We start from the raw sequence: 11,649 nt of genomic DNA on the forward strand, positions 1-11,649 counted from the left end.
ACTAGATAGGCATCCATCGGGAGTGGTTTTAGCGGTATTCGTTCATCTGTAGTCGGTGGTGGTCGATGTTGAGCTGGTACGTGACCCCTGTCAGGCAGTGTCCTGGTATCTTGACGCGAAGGTCTCGCATATGGTTCTCGTAGAGCGTTACAGAATTAGAAAATAGCATACAATTAGCTTAGTAAAGAGAATTCAACTTAAAGATAATTGGTCGTTCATTTTTGGAGTATTGGCCTCAGACGTGCTTTCGTTATTTTTAGCGATATCTGCACCTAGGGGAATGCGATAATTAAACAAAGTGACGGGGTACGAAATACCACGTCACAAGTTATAAATTACAAAGCTAAGGTGCATGCGTGTAGCCCCACGGACGTGAGTCGGTTGCGTTTTGAAACAAGATCCGCTTGTCGTCATCCCAGCTCAGTGCCACTTTCTGCTGTTCTACGGTGTACTCGTATACCTCGTGCTTTCGACTCAATATCAAATGCTGATTTGTAGACAAATTTTCACGGTTCAAAACACATTCCAAATAATCGTTGAAAGTAATTTTTCTCAACGCTAATCCTTTGACACCTTTGGCACGTTTGTTGTCTTTCTCATCTCCCAAGACTCGGAATGCGTCAAATTTAGCTCTTAATCCTACGAATTCCAGCATTATTTTTCCGTTATTCTCATCTTTCATCAAGCCGAGAACTTTTTTGTTTGCTAGAGGCATTCCACAAACGTTGTTAAGCGGATAATCAGACGTATCGAATTTATGCAAGTCCTCCTTCATATGTTCGTTCATGTCGGGGAAGGTAGAGTTGTAAATGAAACTGTCGGTATCCGTATACATTAATTTTGCTCCGTTGCCAAATTTCTGCTCAATATAATTATAATGAAAATCGTAGATATGTGTTTTAGCCAGATCCATGATGGAGAAACCTGCATACAATGGTTTATTCAATTTGACTTTCGTCTCACTCATTTCGACGATAATCATCTTCTAGGCGAAAACGGTGCAGCTGTGAAAATTAAGTTTGGCTATAGTAGCTCTAGCACCGTATCTTCCATCTCATTTCGTGATCAGCCTGACATCTCTATACTTCCTAACATTTTCTATTATTTTGTCAAAAACAGCATTGTTTATCAGTTTGTGAAAATTTTTCTCGAATTCGTTGTGAGATTTTTCCCGCGAATGGGTATTCAAATCTATGTTTTTTTTTGAGACATGGGGTTCGTCTGAATTTGAGAATTCTGTGAATTTTGAGTAATTTAAAGCCTAATTGTGAGCATTGTATCAAAACGCTATAGTAAACAACGCAGTTTTTCTTGGAAACTAGCGTGAGCGTCAATTTCGGTTCTTCATTGTTCGAGATCGGAGTTATATAGTGCTCCGGACACAGTGGTAAATCCTTATGAATTTCATGCAGTTCCTCAGGATATTCCAAATCCACCTCCGGCATGTGACCAAACTCCGCATCGTCCAAGATCGTAAGAACGTCGCATTGTCCGAAGTCTGATACCCATTCGAAGGAACTGTATGGCAGAGCAAAGCTAATAGCAGGACCGTAAAAATTACTAACGTGTAAGTACATGAGATAAGATTCTTCGACCTCGGGATTGGATGCCTCTCCCATGTACCTGTTGTTGGCCTTTGCGTATCTGTTCGAGCACTGTGACACACCACCTCGAATACCTTTTTCGATAAACATAACCATATCTATGTCGGTGAGAAGCTCGAGCTCGATGTCGGTACACTTTAACATCGCATCAAACGACAGACCGGGCGCGGTGTAATAATGTAAAGGACCCAGGTTGTACGTCGTCCAACAGCTCTGTTGAAAGTTTTGAAAAACGTCGGCTATTGAAAACACGTCCGTCTGTAAATACAAGTTCGAATACTCTCCCAAAGTTTGAAGGTTAAAAGTTTGCCAAACACTACATGCATGTGCATAGTCGTCGTCTGATATATCCCGATCATTTAATTTTGAGTAAAATTGTTGTTTGGATGGTAGTCATCTGTCCTCGAGCTTTTCCCAACTGTCTATGTATTCGTACGGGAACACTCCTTTTCTGGTCAATAACTGAAATTCATCTGAGCTACGATAATATATTCGTGTGATTGATTTTTGATCATCACCGAGATACGTTGCTAATTTCCCAAGACTACTGGGCATGAAACGGTACGAATCTACGAATCTAAACTTTACATCTGTCCCCTTGACCATATTTCGTAAAAGAAATGTATTCTCTTCTTGTTTACGGGTAGAAGCTCAATTGTGCCTACGAACGATGTAGCCAGTGCTTTGATCAGAAAATGTGAATCGTAACCCGACAGATTGTGGAATATTACTGGGATAGTGTGCGAATTTTGGTAATTTAGATTGCAACCTCGATGAGCAGCACCACGATACTTTCCTGTGGAATGGCAGTGATCACGATGTTTCACGTCTGTGAGTGTCAACGGTTTTTCAAAAATGTGACACACTGTTGTTGAATGAAATTCGTTGATTTGATTGAAATTGAGCGGTTTCATCGGTACAACAGTTTTGAAATAAACTTCTAACGAATGTGCCAATTCCGCTAACTCATTCACAAACCATTGAATGCAAATCTCTTCACGATTAATTTTGAATTTTGAAAGCGAATAGTCGAACGCACAATGTAGATAGTAAGCCATACTATACCGAAGATGCTTCTGATAAATTGTTCTTGTTCCCATCTTTTTGAGCGTAGGTTTCAGTAAACATTCGAGATCCGCGTGAATGCAGAATGGAACGGTTTCTTTGTGCTTGAAATTTTTAAATTTTAGTATTTTTTTTTCTCGTGTGTATGTAGAATAACTTTGGTTTTGTTTAAATTCATGCAATCTACATGCCGCTTTGTCAAACACTTTTCAGAATGAAAGTAAGTCAAACATCCATCACATAACTAAGTACGACATTTATGCTTAGAAATTTGAGATCTTATTCATCGAGACATATTTCGAACACAAGTAAAATGAAAAATTCTATTTTTTTCATAATTTTCTATATCAACATCATCATCGTCATCGTCAGTGATTTCAGTTTCTATCGCTAAAAGATGAAACAAGTATGTCAGACTTGTTTCGGCTCAAATAAATGGGTACGATTTCACTGCGCTTTTGTTCTTCCGTACTATCTATACCATAACCGTTCATTGAAAGTTTGTCGAGTTCCTCAAATTTTGGAATCTGGTCTAAAGACATTGGGAAATGCAAACCTTCGTATTGTATCACTGAGCTGAAATACGGATATGAAGTAACTTTACTGGGATTTTTGTTGTCGGCTGGGAACAGAGCTGCGGTGACCGACCAAAGACAGCAATACGAGTCGCTGTTACGGATGTTGACGACAGCCTTCTTATCTTGAATATCTTTGGGTAGTAATGTGTATGTGAAGACACCACCTCGCAGTGGCACGTACTTGTTAATGTTGACGGTAAGATTTATAATTTCAAGTAACGACCAGCCTGAATCCTTTTCTGGAAATCTTCCACCGTTTTCAACAAACGCTCCGTCGCGTTTTCGATGAACCATTCGTTGATATCTGTTGTCTGGAGGATGATTTTATTTCTCGTATTGAAAAATTTGATCCCTTTCACCGTGTGATCATCTTTTCTAACTTAAAATTTACAAGCCAGGTTGACGTTGGCTTTCAAGCTCCTGTCTTTCTTCAGAGCGTTTTTTAGTCTTGTCACAGCTAGTACCTTTGCGTCTTCTGGAAATCTCTCCACATCTTTATGCTTTAAATTGACGATAGATCCAGTTCGAATTCTCCCCTTGAAAGCTGATTCCAAATCTTCCCAGTGAACTCGAACGCTTCTTCTTACTTTCCGTGTACCTCCACCTGTTTTCTGAAAACGTTTGAATTTTTCCGCGAGCGCTTTCAAGAGTCCGATCGTTGTGATAATTCTCATCTTTTCTCCAATCGATAATGCTTTTCGAAAAATTTTGTTCAGAAGCCGAATATTTTGACTTCCAAATTTTACCTATTTCTGAATCTCTGCTGTTGATGATGATTTGTCCAAGATTTTGTACGCCGATTCCATAATATCGATCAATCTCAAACACTTCGCGGATTCCATCTTGAGCTTTTTCCTCACGTATACTTAACAAGTTGTGGCTTAATGATCGTTTGCAGTGATGAGCGTCCTTTTTATAGGGCAGCTGTACGTATGTTGGTGTATGCGCGTGCACTTTTTAGCATTCTTAGAGCGATAGTAACCCAACACCGCAGATCCATGTCTCTGACCGTACCGCGGCCATCGGCCGACCTTGCACTCTAGTCCTGACTGAACCCGTTCAAAATTCATCGTTGAGTTCACATGATAGTTACAAGCCTTAAAGAATGTCACGTGGTTGATATCAAACCGGCAACCGAATAAGTGAAAAACAATTTTCAGAACCATTAATTTTGGAATGTCGCGTGGTTGATAACGTGGGAAAGGAATGTAAGGTGGTCGATGTTACACATTAGCGATATCCGAGTGGATAAAAAACAATTCTCGCAACTAATAATTATGGAATGTCACGTGGTCGATAATGTGGGAAAAGAATGTGGGGGTGGTTGATGTTACACATCAGCAGTCCTACCGTGGGAAAGGAATTTGAAGTGGTTAATGTTACACATTAGCAGTCCTATCGTGGGAAAAGAATGCGGGACGGTAAAAAAGTTCTCGCCCCCGCTGCACCCTCTACCGTTGGCAGACGACCACTACACAAAGACTTTGACCTTCGGTCGGTAAAACAGCACGATTTTGACCCTCGATCGATAAGAATTGTCGGTAAGGCAGTGCGATTTTTCATCGTCGACCGATACATCTGTCGGTAAGGTTGCACGTTTTTGACCCCAAGTCGGTACGGCAGAGCACGTTTTATCTGACGAGAGTGGGTGTAACCTTCAAGGGTTTGCGTCTAGTGTGCGCGGAGCAGCTGAGTCAGTAAAGAAGGTGTTTGTACTCAGAACCTTTATTGCTATACTACCAAAGATCATCGCCATTTTCAAGCAACTAAGCGACTTTCTAACTCGCTTGTGATTTCAGGCGGTAATATTGAATTTTATCACTTTTGAAAATGGGACATGAAGGGGACCCGGTGGTCTAGCGCACGAAAATGACACCTATTTTCACGATTTTTTTTTTTTGCTATTAAAAATAAAAAAAACGATGTTTTAACTTTTCGAGCTTATTACTACGTTCATTAATCATACAAAAAATTTTTTTTTCTCTTTTGAAAACAATATTTATTATTATAAAAATGCCGCTAAAGATGACCCTCTCGAAAAATCGGATCCGGACTGCGGAGGTGATTTCGAGACTTCTACTCATCTGAAACAAAAAATTCAAAGACATTCTTAATCAGAAAGAGTGCAGTTATGGTCGGAACTAGAACAAATCGAAAAAATTGAAAATTGACAAAATGGCGGGCGTTGAAAAAAAAAGTTTGTAAAATCGGGTTTTCTTTCACTAGTTTTTTAGTGTAAACAATAGGAAATTATTTAAATAAAATTATAATTCTAGTTCCGACGATAGCCATACATGTTGTGAATAACATATCCAAATTTCAAGTCATTCGGTTGAATAGTTTTTTTATTTTCACCCCCGCCGTGCCGAAAAAAGTCGTTTCGAGATAAATGAGTTTAAAGTTTGAGGTACAGATATTTTCAAAAATTGAGCAAATTTTGAATACTTACAGTTAATCCGCGATTCCGGCACCATAGAGGATCCCTTCGGAACGTTTGTATCCCTCGATTTCGTCACTTCTTTCATTTTTTCGAGCTGTTCGAGCTTCTTTGGAGTTGTCGGTGCTCCTACGGTTGGCGCTCGATACTCGCCGCTCGTCTCGGTTTCGCGCGAGTTGCTCCGCTTGTGGCCCAATTGTTATGCCCATGGTCTCTATTATTTTTAATAGCGATGCAAAGCCCTCGTTGAATATACACGCGGAAAGATAGGTGGCAATATCCACGATTTTTTTGCCGGCAAACATATGTTTCGGCGCAAGGTGCCACACACAAGCGTTGAAACTTTCGTTGTTGTTCTGCGTATTGCTGCCAATACACCTTTCCAATAAATTTTCGGCGGTCAATTCTTCATAAATTGGTTTACAAATGTAAAGGTGACGGTTACAAATGTAAAGGTAAAATGCGGAGAAGGGTCGGGACAGCTGCCGCGCTCCGAGTGCTGAACCCGTTAGGAGCGCGCGGACCGCTCTCTACCTGGAATGGGCTGTAGAAGCTATAATATTGGGAATTTCCGCATGAAAATTTCACAGTATATTCTTAAGATACTATACTTTCGAAATACCAAAAAAAAAAATCGATTTTTTGAAATTTCTAGACCACCGGGTCCCCTTAAACCGAGTGTTCAAGAAATTTAAATATCGCACTATCTGTAACAAAACTGTGAATCTTTTTTTTCTCGAAAATAGTTCAACAAAATTTACAAATAGTCGATAGTCAATGTATTTTTAATGATGTTTTAATGATGTTCAATTAAATAAGTGAAGGGAACCTAATACTCAAATTAAAAATTCGACTAATATTAGATTTATTAAAATGATTTCTGTATTACATGTTAGTACGGTTCGAAATAAAGAAAATCTAATCTGAGGCGCAGAACCCAGGAACGTAGATCACATACTGTGACACAAGTTGAAAATCAACTTTCTCAAAATGCGCCCTAACGTCACAATTAGCTTCAAGGACAATCATGTTTTAGAGTAATGTCAGAACATTATTACAAGGATATTGACTTATCGGATTCAAGATTGTGCCCCTTGTTCCATCAAAATAAATGAATATCTAATTTTTAACAAAGTTCATGAAGATTTTTTTCCAAATAATGTAATCCGATACAATATCTTGTTCATAGTCCTCCGAACATCACCTTGTAACAAGGATATTTGGAAAGAGTCCGTTTGTTGCAGGAAGCATTATAAAATTCTTGGTTTTCAATTCGTGCTACTGAATAACTTCTGCGTTTCAGGTTCTATTTCCAATCTCAAAATGAGATTTTTCTTGCTCCAGACAATGCTAATATGAAATGCAGAAATAATTGCGCTAAATGGAGATTCACAAGCTTTCAGTCTTAGCGTAGGACCCTATAAAGAGTGAAAGATTGAATTGGGTTTCAAGTTATCGTGCAACTAGCTAGCCAGATGACACCGTCAACTGAAGTTAAATTTAAAGACATTTTTAACTGAAGTTTAGTTTGAATTTTATCATTGAATCCATGTTAAAATATTGTAATTGTCAAAGATCACGTAATTAGAAATTTACCTACATGCTTCGATGCCTGACAAACTTAGTTCCGCTTTGACAATGAATTATTCCGTACCTGAAAATATTAGAAGCTATTATTATCAGACTGGATCTTTTGGTATTTTTGGATACAACTAATTTCCAATAAAATGCACACAACATAAATCGTTAATGAGTCGCATTTTTAATTTTATGTAAATAAAGAATCTGTTCACAATAAACATTGTTTTTACTCACCTACCTCTGTTTGTCCAGACTCCCACTTGTTAATGAAATTTCACATTGAATTTCAGATTTTTTCTTTCAATAAATAACATCCAATTTCTGTATCATTTGATATTTGCGTCGGTTGAATATTTTCCGATATCGACCACGGTATTGCTAAACGATAGTATTCTTAGACAATTCACGCTACGTAAAAATAAACAGCAACATAACCTCAATCCGCGGTTTTATGCACGAGAGATTTACAACTCTTGAATCTTGTCTCATTTTGTGTACGTTGGCCCCCTGCTCAACAGACGACAACATCACCGCGGGGCGATTTCACCGACCAATGAGATTGAATTATTTGGCGCATGCGCATTGTGTGTATAGTTTCAAGAGATTGTCCCGGTATCTACATTTGTCAATAGTGAAGAAAAAAAGGTAATAAATTCAAATTCAATGTTACATTTAATTAAATGGGAATTAAAAAGTGGGCGTGTTATTGTGAAGCATCAAAAGAATGAAAAGGACTAGTGGATTTAGGCGGACAATTAAGTAGAAAGGAAGTAGTAGATAAGGATGGAAATCCTATCAAAGCGAGTGAAGCTTTAGTTTTTATGCTTGTAAGTATTAATGGCAATATCAAAGCTCCTTTTACGTACTATTTGACTAATTCTCTAACTGGCAAAGAAAAAAGTGTACTTTTAAAAGAACTACTTATTAATTCACACAAACAAAAAATTGATGTATCAAGTGTTATATTTCACGGTGATGAATCGAACAAAAATTCTTGTAAAATTTTAGGGGCAAATTTCAAGTACAGTGATAAAGATTTTCATCCTTGGTTTCCTTGCGAATCGACATCTAAACCTGTATATATTTTTTCGATTCATGTCACATGCTTAAATTAGTAAGAAACTTCTTTGCATTGAAAGGTCCACTTTACAGAAATTCGAATCCTATAGAGTAGAAGTATATGGTTAAATTAAACAGAAAACAGTATAGCGAAGCGTTGCATTGTACTAGTAAAATAAAAAATCGGCATATCGAATTTGAAAATGAAAAAATGAAAGTTATTCTTGCTCAACAAGTTTTAAGTTCTGGTACATCAAAAGCTTCACATTATTTAGAAAAGTTGAAAAGAGATTCAGAGTTTGAAGGTGCTGCTGAGACTGCTGATTTTTGCTTGCAATTCAACGACATTAGTGATTTATTAAATATAAAAAATAAACTTTGCAAATTACCAGGAAGGTGTGCCGTTACAAAAGAAACCTTAGGAGATTTAAAACAAAAAATTGACAAACATGTTGCTTACATCGAAAGCTTGGAAATCGATGTTCAAGTTCTAATTAAAAAAAAAAAAGTTTGCAAAAGTAAAAAAAGTAGAGATAAAAATGAAATACTGATAAAAGATGTAAATAAAAGCGAGATAAGTCATACATTGCCAAATAAAAAAGTTTGTGATACTGTCGATAGTTCGAATGAAAATGAGTTTTGTGATAATGAATGTGATCTGCAACAACTATTTTCAGATGAAAATTTATTTGTCAATAGGGAAACTACGATAAATAATAAATCACAAAATTTATTCAATGAGAAAATATGTAATAAGACTGACGTAATAAATGAAAATTGTGATAATAGTGAGGTGATAACAGTAAATAAGAATTGTAGCGGCGGTGAACTTACTTTCAATGTTGTAAGAAAAAAAGTTATTGAAACATCAAATGTTCGAACTGGTTTTGTTGGGTTTTTATCAGATTTACAAAATTTTTACTCTTTATGTAAAACGTTATTTAAAGAAAATAAATGCGAGTATGTTTTATCATATAAACTCTCACAAGATCATCTTGAAATGTTCTTTGCATTGGTCCGTAGAATGATTGGGTTTTGTAATAACCCTACGACCGAACAATTTAGGTCTGCATTTAAAAAGTTACTATTAAATAGCGTAGACGTTTTAGTGTCTCGTTCTGCAAATCGTCAGCCGCAAGATGATACCTTGTTGATTTCCGATATTATCGATATAAATAGTATTAATAAAACTTCGGTCAAGCAAAAAAAAGATGTTGAGAACACGGAAATGCTACTGTGACAAATAAAAGAGTTAGAGCGAAAAAGAAAAAAATTTCTGTAAATTTGACATTAAAGATTATTTTCATACACGGAAAAAAAAATTCAGCTCGTGGAACTAAATATTAGATAGTTACTTGTAAACAGTTCGTCGAACTAAACATTCTGTTATTGGAAGAGCACTGCATGGTTCGTATAACTGACTGTTAGTCAGCTGTCATAGCTGTACGTTGTTCAGCTCTCTCAGCTAAACAGCTTCGTTCGAAGAGCTAGACCAGAATTTTTCGGCTCCGCTCACAGCGCTTATTATTAAATAGTACAATTATATTGCTATTAGTATTATTTTTCATCATTATTATCATTATTTATTCAGTGTCATTTACATATTTGAATGGACTATTTAAACAATTATCCATCAACTGTATTTAAATCATACTCATGAAATTTGAAGGTTATGAAATATGTCAACGCACCAGAGCACAGCGCAACTTACAGCTCTTAGAGCAAAACCATTCAGCTGTGAGAGCTGAACAACTTGCAGCTATCAGAGCTGACTAATATATAGTTGCTGTAACTACAAGATAGACCGTAGAGTGCGTATAGTTACTGGAGCTGTAGAATACAGCTCGCCGAACAGAATTTTTTTTTCCGTGTAGTAATTATAATATTGATGACTCAACTAAAAGTGAAGCATGGATGGAATCTGAGTATTTAAATGATATTATAAGACAGACGGCTGGTTTTATTGTACGATCAGCAACAAGCAAAATTCATTGTGAAAAATGTTTGGAGATGTTAAATGGTCCTACGACATCTAAATCAAAACTAACTGTTTTAAAAAATAGAGGAAAATTAATCTTTGCTTCTGACGATGTTAATTTCATTTGTCGATGTACTGAAAAAGTTATACGCGGTTTCAAAAGCTTTATGTTTACAAAAGGTATTTTCAAAAAAATTGTTACTGCAACTCTAACAATTATACCGCCATGAATTTTAGATGATAACAATCATACTCTTGATCAAGAGTTTTTGAACGACCATCGTCACAAAGTTATTTACTTGATCGTACAAACTTATATAGATACTAGACTGAAACACGAAAGTCACAAATTAGCAGACATTAAATATCGTACTCGTATGAAATATAATAAATTAACAATATTTAAAGGTGAGTGAATAAAATTCAGAACGTTAATCTACTGTAGGTCTATATACGATAAAGTATTTCTACGCATTGAAATGTATTCATTATATGTAATCTATGAACTATAATGAATTAACATTTTCATCAAAAGAATGTTAAAATAGTAGATTATTTATTCTCATATTTTTTATTAAAAAATAAAAAAATCTTCAATTTCCAAAACAATTCAACCGTTATATGATATTCCCGTTTGCAATTGCGTATATGCTACTACCTCGGTACATTGCGCATGCGCCATTAGAGAAAGACAGCAGCCACCCTGATTTGCAGCTATCTCTCCCTTCGACACGGCCGCGTTGAGAGCTTGCTTGTCTGCTCTATCTATAATACCTCTATGTGTAGAACAGAGAAACAAACGCGTTGTGTAAATTTTGAAAACCACCCCAAATAAGTTTTAATCCAGGTAAACAAAGTTTAACTCAACAAATCAGATACAGTGTCGCCCTCTGCGTTTGGATTAACTGAATTCTAAAACCAACCGTGAAAATTAACAAACAAAAAATATAGAAATAAAATAATACTGACAGAATTTATATGTTCTGCTCCGTGTTCTTTTCATGGTTCTAATTTCTATTCTGTGCTCTATGAAGTAATTCCTATCACTCCAGACATCCCGTGCTATCGTGGATTCTACTTGTATGATATGTTTCGAAATCGGAACTAAGCGCTTTGCTTGAAGTTCGATAATACAATTCACTGAAGCTAACAATAAGTTCGATGCCCTCCAGACGAGGAACACCTATGGCGCTATGCCGGTCAACTGCTCTTTTACAAAATCTACACCTGAACAGTGAGTCAGTTCGGCGCTGTGCCAGTCAACCAGTGTTCACAACCTTGATAGACTAAATTATGGTATCAGGGCCGTAAAATTATGGTACTGACAAGAAAATTATCGTACATTTC

Source organism: Neodiprion virginianus, chromosome 2, assembly GCF_021901495.1.
Source record: "Neodiprion virginianus isolate iyNeoVirg1 chromosome 2, iyNeoVirg1.1, whole genome shotgun sequence".
NCBI classification, from domain to species: domain Eukaryota; kingdom Metazoa; phylum Arthropoda; class Insecta; order Hymenoptera; family Diprionidae; genus Neodiprion; species Neodiprion virginianus.